This window comes from Heloderma suspectum, chromosome 1 (genome assembly GCF_057233095.1).
Source record: "Heloderma suspectum isolate Gila_16-S chromosome 1, 16-S_ref, whole genome shotgun sequence".
Classification (NCBI taxonomy): domain Eukaryota; kingdom Metazoa; phylum Chordata; class Lepidosauria; order Squamata; family Helodermatidae; genus Heloderma; species Heloderma suspectum.
This window is the reverse complement of record NC_139458.1, coordinates 439,412,384-439,421,804: the sequence shown is the minus strand read 5'-3', so window position 1 is coordinate 439,421,804 and position 9,421 is coordinate 439,412,384.

Below are 9,421 nucleotides of genomic sequence, written 5' to 3'. Positions count from 1 at the left end.
AGGGTTGGCGTCAAGGGTAGGCATGGTTGGGCACCTGTCCGAGGCCCACACCCCAGCTGACAAGAGCCACCTGGAGTTGTTCCTCCATTGCAGGCCGGGCTTCCTGCTGAAGATCAAGAGACACGAAGCCAACAAGTGGGGGCTGGTGGAAGGTGTGGAGGCATCCAAGGGACAGCAAGGCAAGGAGCCCCCCTCCAAGCTGGACAGGAGTCGGAGCAAGCGTTGGAAAGACCGGGTGGCAGCAGCACCCCAACCTCGGGCCCTGGAAAGGGCACCTTGCCCAGTTAGGCACTCCGCAGAGGAGTTCCCTTGGTCCTGAAGGACAGCTTTACCATCGCCACAGAGCACTCCCAATGACACTCCAAAGCTGCTGAAAACTTCAAGCCAGCCCAAGCAGAAGCTGGGCCACTCCAACACCACCCTGCCAAGAAGTCCCCCAACATTTTCAAGCCCCTGCTCTTATACATCAAGAAAGCGTGGACCAAAATGTGAGGGAAGGGAAGCCCCCCTCCAATCCGGGCCCCACGGCGTCCCCCCACAGGCACTGCGGGCTCCTTCAACTACCACCCCTGCCTCAGAGTCCCAAGCCACAGGAGGGATCGTGTGGCAAGCTTCTCTTCCTGCTGCTGAGAGCTTCTCCGAACTGGCAGCTCCTGCCCCCTCCACTCCTCGAAGATTCATTACAATGTTAGAAATTCAAGCTGTTCATTATCTTATTAGCTAAATTCATAATACCAGCTTTGGCAATTGTTATGAAGTACCCCCAAATTCTGCTGATCTGGGAAAATGTGGCTGGTATCTGGACGGGGACTAGGGTTTTTTGGTCTTAGAAAAGGGCAGAAAAGCAGGTCCCATAGGATGTTAAGGACTTGCACAACCGAAGAACAGATGCAGACTTCTTGCATAAACTTTCTGGCTAGCCACAGTGCTTTGATTGCCTTAATTCCCTCTGTGTTAACACTTGCAAATTTCAGATCTCACCTCAGGACAACAACTTCAGAAGACTGCACCATGAAAATACTTTATGCTGATGTCTAACCTTCCTGTTTAAGGTAAATAGAAGAAAAAATAAAGAATTCAATGATTTTTAAAGCCGTAAGACCCTGAAAACCCAATATTGTGTAACCAAGCATGCCTACATGAATCTTTTGTCACCTTTGCTTAAGACCATCACCAAAATCCCCCTGGCTATCTTGCTCACCTGGACCTGTGAAAGCCAGAGATATGCACCCATCAACTCCCATCTTTTCCACACATCAGGAAAGAAAGAGAATCCCACAGTCTTCTTAATGGCTGACACCTAAAAATCCATTTTCCAACATCCATGAGTAATCATTTAAGAAAGACTCGTTTTGTTTTATTCTGATCATAGAATCATAGAGTAGTAGGGTTGGAAGGGGCCTACAAGGCCATCGAGTCCAACCCCTTGCTCAATGCAGGAATCCAAGTCAGAGCATCCCTGACAGATGGCTGTCCAGCCTCGTCTTGAAGGCCTCCAGTGTGGGAGAGCCCACCACCTCCCTAGGGAATTGGTTCCATTGTCGTATTGCTCTAACAGTCAGGAAGTTTCTCCTGATGTTCAGCCAGAATCTGGCTTCCTGTCACTTGAGCCCATTCTTCCGTGTCCTGCACTCTGGGATGATCGAGAAGAGATCCTGGCCTTCCTCTCTGGGACAGCCTTTCAAGTACTTGAAGAGCGCAATCATATCTCCCCTCAGTCTTCTCTTCTCAAGGCTAAACATGCCCAGTTCTTTCAGTCTCTCCTCATAGGGCTTTGTTTCCAGTCCCCTGATCATCCTTGTTGCCCTCTTCTGAACCCTCTCCAGTTTGTCTGCATCCTTCTTAAAGTGTGGTGCCCAGAACTGGACACAGTACTCCAGGTGAGGCCTAACTGAGTAGAGGGGAACTAGTACTATTCCAAGATCCTTCTCGCTTGTAGTGTTGTTGAGCCACGTATCCCCCATCTTGTAACTGTGCATTTGGTTTCTTTTTCCTAGGTGCAGAACTTGGCATTTATCCCTATGAAATGTCATTCTGTTGTTTTCTGCCAAGTGCTCCAGTCTATCAAGATCACTTTGAATTTGGTTTCTGTCTTCCAAAGTATTAGCTATCCCACCCAATTTGGTGTCATCTGCAAATCTGATCAGCATTCCCTGCACCTCCTCCTCCAAGTCATTCATAAAAATGTTGAAGAGCACTGGGCCCAGGACTGAGCCCTGTGGTACCCCACTCGTTACCTTTCCCCAGTTTGAGAAGGTCCCATTGATCAGCAGTCTTGGAGTCCGATTCTGTAGCCAACTGTGGATCCACCAGATCGTTGTTTCATCTAGCCCACTTTGAGCTAGTTTGCTCATCAGGATATCATGGGGCACTTTGTCGAAAGTGTTGCTGAAGTCAAGGTATATGATGTCTACAGCATTCCTACGGTCCACCAGGGAGGTGACTTGATCAAAAAATGAGATCAGATTCATCTGGCAGGTTTTGTTCTCGACAAATCCATGTTGGCTTCGAGTTATCACTGCATTGTTTTCAAGGTGCTTCCAGATGGATTGTTTTATCATCTGCTCCAGAATTTTCCCAGGGATTGATGTCAGACTGACTGGTCTGTCGTTCCCAGGTTCCTCCTTTTGACCCTTTTTGAAGATAGGGACAACACAAGCCCTCCTCCAGTCATCTGGCACTTCACCTATCCTCCATGATTGCTCAAAGAGAATAGACAGCAGTTCTGAGAGTTCTTCTGCCAGTTCTTTTATTACTCTAGGATGCAGTTCATCTGGTCCTGCAGATTTGAACTCATTCAAAGTAATGAGGTGTTCCTTGACCATATGCCTATCGATCTCAAGCTGCAATCCTGCCCTTTCAGCCTGTACTTCACCTTTGCCAGAGGGGTTATAGACCCTGTTTTGGGAGAAGACTGAGCCAAAGTAGGACTTGAGCACCTCTGCCTTTTCTTTGTCATCTGTTATCATTTTGCCATTCTTATTTAATAGCTGAACCACCATTTCTTTCCTCTGCCTTTTACTATGCACTTAGGATCACTACATCCTAAGAAAAATAGGACAAAAACAGCAACCCAAATTCATAGAACACACAGGAGGGAGAGAAAGAAAGAGGACTAGAAGTAGAGGATACTCCTTGGAAAAGGGTGACAGTTAGGAGAAGAAGAACTAGACGCCACTCTGCACCAGTGGAAGCAGTGGAGCTGTGGAACCGATTCCAGGTACTTGCGGATGAGACTGGAGGACAGCGTGCAGAGGAAGAATCAGAGGGGAACCTAAATGAGAGTGAACAAGAGGCTGAAGGTCAGGCAAACAGAGGCGATGAAACCCAGGCCTACAACACTAAGAAGAGAAGAGTGGTAGTAGTGGGAGACTCCATGCTGCGTGGGATCGAGACCCAAGTATGTGGCGAAGACCCGTGGACTCGCCAGGTATGTTGTCTCCCAGGAGGACAGATTAGAGATGTGACTGAAAGGTTGCCTGCACTCATAAAGCCCACTGACAGGTATCCCTTTCTTCTCATCCATGTGGGAACAAATGATACCGCCAAGCGGAGCTACGAAGAAATCACGTCAGACTTTGAAGCTTTGGGAAGGAAAGTCAAGAACTTTGGGGCCCAGATAGTTTTCTCATCCATCCTTCCAGTAGTTAGAAGAGGGATAGAAAGGGAACGAAAAATACTCCGGGTGAATGACTGGCTACGAAGGTGGTGCCGACGAGAGAGATTTGGATTCTAGGACCACGGGCTATACTTCCTGGAAGGTGGGCTGTTGTCAAGGGACGGGTTGCACCTCACAAAGGATGGGAAGAATGTTTGGCCACAGCATGAAGAACTTCATCAGGAGGGCTTTAAACTGAATCCTACGTGGGAGGGAGATGTAATGTTGGGGGTAACAATGGATGTAGGCGCATGCACCGCAATGGAGAGAACAGCTCTGATAGCGCCCAATAATAGTCTTCAGACACATGTAGGAAGAAAACCAGACTATGAAGCACATGGTCTTCGATGTCTATATACTAATGTCCAGAGTATGGGAAACAAACAGAATGAACTTGAACTCTTAATACAGGACGGAAATTATGACTTGATAGGTATAACTGAGACTTGGTGGGATGACTCTCATGACTGGAAGACAGCAATTGAAGGATATAACTTGTTCAAAAAGAACAGGAGGAACAGAAAGGGGGGTGGGGTTGCACTGTATGTGAAAAATACATATCTCTGCACAGAAATACAGGAGGATGAGCTTGGTAGCCCCATCGAGAGCATCTGGATCAAAATAAATGGAGCAAAGAATAAAAGGAACCTGGTGGTCGGAGTCTACTACTGGCCACCCAACCAAGGAGAAGACAAGGATGAAACTTTTGAAAAGCAAATAGCCAATGTTTTAAGGAAGCATGAGGTAGTAGTAATGGGGGGCTTCAATTTCCCCGATATTGGTTGGGAGACAAATTCTGCAAAACATGGCCCCTCCAGGAAATTCCTGAGTTGTGTGGTGGATAACTTCCTCCTACAGAAAGTAGAGGAAGGAACTAGAGGATCGGCTATCCTTGACTTGATCCTAACCAACAGAGATGACTTAGTGGATCAAGTAGCAGTTACAGGAACTCTGTGGGAAAACGACCATGTTGTACTTGAGTTCTTGGTTCTAAGGGAAGCAAAAGCCGAGTGTGGTCAAATGCGTACCCTGGATTTTAGGAAAGCTGATTTTAATAAACTCAGAACAATGATCAGTAAGGTCCCATGGCAAGTGATGCTAACGAGAAAAGGAGTCCAAGATGGGTGGGAGCTTTTAAAAAAGGAAATTCTCAAGGCACAATTACAAACCATTCCAACAAGAAGAAAAGGTAGAAGACAACAGAAGAAGCCAATGTGGCTTCACAACAAGCTTAGAGACGGCCTGAAAACAAAAAAGGACACATATAGGAAGTGGAAAGAAGGCCAAGCAACAAAGGAAGAGTACAGGCAGGTAGCACAGAATTGCAGGGATGGCGTCAGGAAGGCTAAAGCTGAGAACGAGCTGAGGTTAGCGAGGGATGCTAAAAACAACAAAAAGGCTTTCTTCAGCTACGTGCATAGTAAAAGGCAGAGGAAAGAAATGGTTGTTCAGCTATTAAATAAGGATGGCAAAATGATAACAGATGACAAAGGCAGAGGTGCTCAATTCCTACTTTGGCTCAGTCTTCTCCCAAAAGAGGGTCTATGACCCCCCTGGCAAAGGCAAAGTGCAGGCTGAAGGGGCAGGATTGCAGCTTGAGATCGATAGGCATATGGTCAAGGAACATCTAATTACGCTGCATGAGTTCAAGTCTCCAGGGCCAGATGGACTGCATCTTAGAGTACTAAAGGAACTGGCAGAAGAACTCTCAGAATCACTGTCTATTCTCTTTGAGAAATCATGGAGGACGGGGGAAGTGCCAGATAACTGGGGGAGGGCTAATGTTGTCCCTATCTTCAAAAAGGGTAAAAAGGAGGAACCTGGGAACTACAGACCAGTCAGTCTGACATCAATCCCTGGGAAAATTCTGGACCAGATGATAAAGCAATCCATCTGGAAGCACCTTGAAAACAATGCTGCGATTACTCGAAACCAACATGGATTTGTCAAGAACAAACCCTGCCAGATGAATCTGATCTCATTTTTTGATCAAGTCACCTCCCTTGTGGACCATGGGAATGCTGTAGACATATATACCTCGACTTCAGCAACACTTTCGACAAAGTGCCCCATGATATCCTGATGAGCAAACTAGCTCAAAGTGGGCTAGATGAAACAACGATCCGGTGGATCCACAGTTGGCTACAGAATCGGACTCCAAGAGTGCTGATCAATGGGACCTTCTCAAACTGGGGAGAGGTAATGAGTGGGGTACTGCAGGGCTCAGTCCTGGGCCCAGTGCTCTTCAACATTTTCATTAATAATTTGGAGGAGGAGGAGGTGCAGGGAATGCTGATCAGATTTGCAGATGACACCAAATTGGGCGGGGTAGCTACTACTTTGGAAGGCAGAAACAAAATTCAAAGTGATCTGGATAGACTGGAGCGCTGGGCAGAAAACAACAGAATGACATTTCATAGGGATAAATGCCAAGTTCTGCACCTAGGAAAAAGAAACCAAATGCACAGTTACAAGATGGGGAATATGTGGCTCAACAACACTACAAGCAAGAAGGATCTTGGAATTGTTGTCGATCACAAGCTGAATATGAGCCAACAATGTGATGTGGCTGCAAAAAAAGGCAAATGCTCTTTTGGGCTGCATTAATGGAAGCATAGCTTCCACATCCTGGGAAGTACTAGTCCCCCTCTACTCAGCACTGGTTAGGCCTCATCTGGAGTACAGTTCTGGGCACCACACTTTAAGAAGGATGCAGACAAACTGGAGAGGGTTCAGAGGAGGGCAACAAAGATGATCAGGGGACTGGAAACAAAGCCCTATGAAGAGAGACTGAAAGAACTGAGCATGTTTAGCCTTGAGAAGAGAAGACTGAGGGGAGATATGATAGTGCTCTTCAAGTACTTGAAAGGTTGTCCCAGAGAGGAAGGCCAGGATCTCTTCTCGATCATCCCAGAGTGCAGGACACAGAAGAATGGGCTCAAGTGACAGGAAGCTAGATTCTGGCAGAACATCAGGAGAAACATCCTGACTGTTAGAGCAATACGACAATGGAACCAATTACCTGGGGAGGTGGTGGGCTCTCCCACACTGGAGGCATTCAAGATGAGGCTGGGCAGCCATCTGTCAGGGATTCTCTGACTTGGATTCCTGCATTGAGCAGGGGGTTGGACTCGATGGCCTTGTAGGCCCCTTCCAGCCCTACTATTCTATGATTCTATGACTCCTTCCATCCTTTCTGCTCAGAAGAGCACACCCACTTCCTTTCTTTTTTCTCCCCTTCTTTCCCAGAGAAGGAACTCAACAGAGCTTTCCATCACTTCGCAAATCAGCAGATAAGGAGAGGTAAACCTTTGCATCATCTTCAATTCTCTCTTTTCTTGCCTTTCCCTAATATTCCACCTAATACCAAAGTCCAAAACTCCTAGGCTTTAGCTCTTTCTCCATCCACTTTCTCCCCAAACCCTGCATTTGCTTTAAAACTCTCTCAATCCTCCCAGTCTGTTACTTCTCCATTCAAAAATATGAAGCTGAAAGTTCCTTTCCCGCCCTTTCTCTCTCTTCCTCTACACATACAAACACACACACACACACACACACACACACACACACAGACAATTTCCTATTCATCCCAGTTACTTCACTATTGGCTTTATATGCTTGGCTTTAACCTTCTGAGTGTTAATGCATCAGTCTAATTCCCCAAACATACATATAGTTCTAATTCCCCTGATGTGTGATTTTAATTCATTTTAAATTCTTCTTTAATAAATCAAAGAATTGCTTTCAAAGACCTTGTTGTGGTCTCTGATTCCCTCAGCTTTGTGGGGTATCAGGTTTTCCTAAGTGCCCAGAGTTCAACGTCAAAAGATCCCTCAGGTATGTGTTTGGTTTACATGTATGTGATATGCATGCCCATGTAAATTAAAGCATATTTTGTAACACAATTGCAGTTCTTTTAATTAATTTCTATTTAATTTAATTTCTTTTAATCTTTTAATTTAATTTCTATTTTTGTTGCATTATCTTTACCTGTAATTGCAAAGAATGTTTATAACACTCCTATAACCACCATGCCACTTTAATTTTGTACTTTTCTGAAATAAAGATTTCAATTTACAATGTTGTCCGTAGTGATGTTTGTCTGTTTGGATTAGCTTGGTGCTTCAGACCAATTTGGTGCAGGTTTTGAGGTTAAACAGGACCGAATTTACAACTGGGTGACTTTGGGCCAGTCACTGACTCTCAACTTAACCTACCTCACAGGGTTGTTGTGAGGATAAAATGGAGAGGAGGATGATCATGTACGCCGCCTTGAGTTCCTTGCAAGAGGAAAAAAAGCAGGATATAAATGTAATCGTAAATTGCATTCTCAAAACAACCCTGTGTGGTAGGGAAGGGCCGTGTCTCAGTGTGATTGAGCACCTGCTTTGCATGTAGAAGGTCCCAGGTTCAATCCCCAGCTTCTCCAAGTAGGGCTGGAAAAAATCCTGCCTGAAACCCTGGAGAGTTGCTGCTGCCAGTCAGTGTTGACAATACTAGGCTAGATAGACTAAGGATCTGACTCGGTCTAAGGCAACTTCCTGTGTTAGGCTGAAAGTCAGTGACTGGCTTAAAGTCACTCAGTGAGTTTCATGGTCAAGTGGGGGCTTGAACCTGGGTCTCCCCGGCCCCATTCCAGTACTATAATCACTACACTGCACTTAAGCATTTACATTCCATCCTTTTCCAGGACACTTACATAATTCAGTAAAAACAACAGCGTAATAATAAAAGAGCATAACCATGTGGGACAAATACCAAGGGAGGGGTCATTGCCTTCAGATCCTTGGGGTTGTGCACTTCCCTGAAGCATCCGTCTGGCCATTGTGGGAAATAATCATGCTGTCTTAAAAAAGAAAAAAGTACCCCCTCCCATTGTTGTGCTGCAGCAATGGTAGGTTCCAGGAATGCTGCCCCTGAACCAGGAGGCAGCATATGGCCATGAGGACAAGTAGCCACTGATAGCCTTCTCCTCCATGAATTATTTGTCTGAAGCTTTCTACGTGAGGCAGTTTCTGATGATCTGACTTGGGGTAAGAACATAAGAGTCCTGATGCAAACTAGCTCGAAGTGGGCTAGATGAAACAACGATCATGTGGATCCACAGTTGGCTACAGAATCGGACTCAAAGAGTGCTTATCAATGGGACCTTCTCAAGCTGGGGAGAGGTAACGAGTGGGGTACCGCAGGGCTCAGTCCTGGGCCCAGTGCTCTTCAATATTTTTATTAATGACTTGGAGGAGGAGGTGCAGGGAATGCTGATCAAATTTGCAGATGACACAAAATTGGCCAGGATAGCTAATACTTTGGAAGACAGAAACAAAATTCAAAGTGATCTGGATAGACTGGAGTGCTGGGCAGAAAACAACAGAATGGCATTTAATAGGGACAAATGCCAAGTTCTGCACCTAGGAAAAAGAAACCAAATGCACAGTTACAAGATGGGGGATACGTGGCTCAACCACACTACGAGCGAGAAGGATCTTGGAATTGTCGTCGATCACAAGCTGAATATGAGCCAACAATGTGATGTGGCTGCAAAAAAGGCAAATGCTATTTTGGGCTGCATTCATAGAAGCATCGCTTCCAAATCCCGGGAAGTACTAGTTCCCCTCTACTCAGCACTGGTTAGGCCTCATCTGGAGTACTGTGTCCAGTTCTGGGCACCACACTTTAAGAAGGATGCAGACAAGCTGGAGAGGGTTCAAAAGAGGGCAACAAAGATGATCAGGGGACTGGAAACAAAGCCCTATGAAGAGAGAC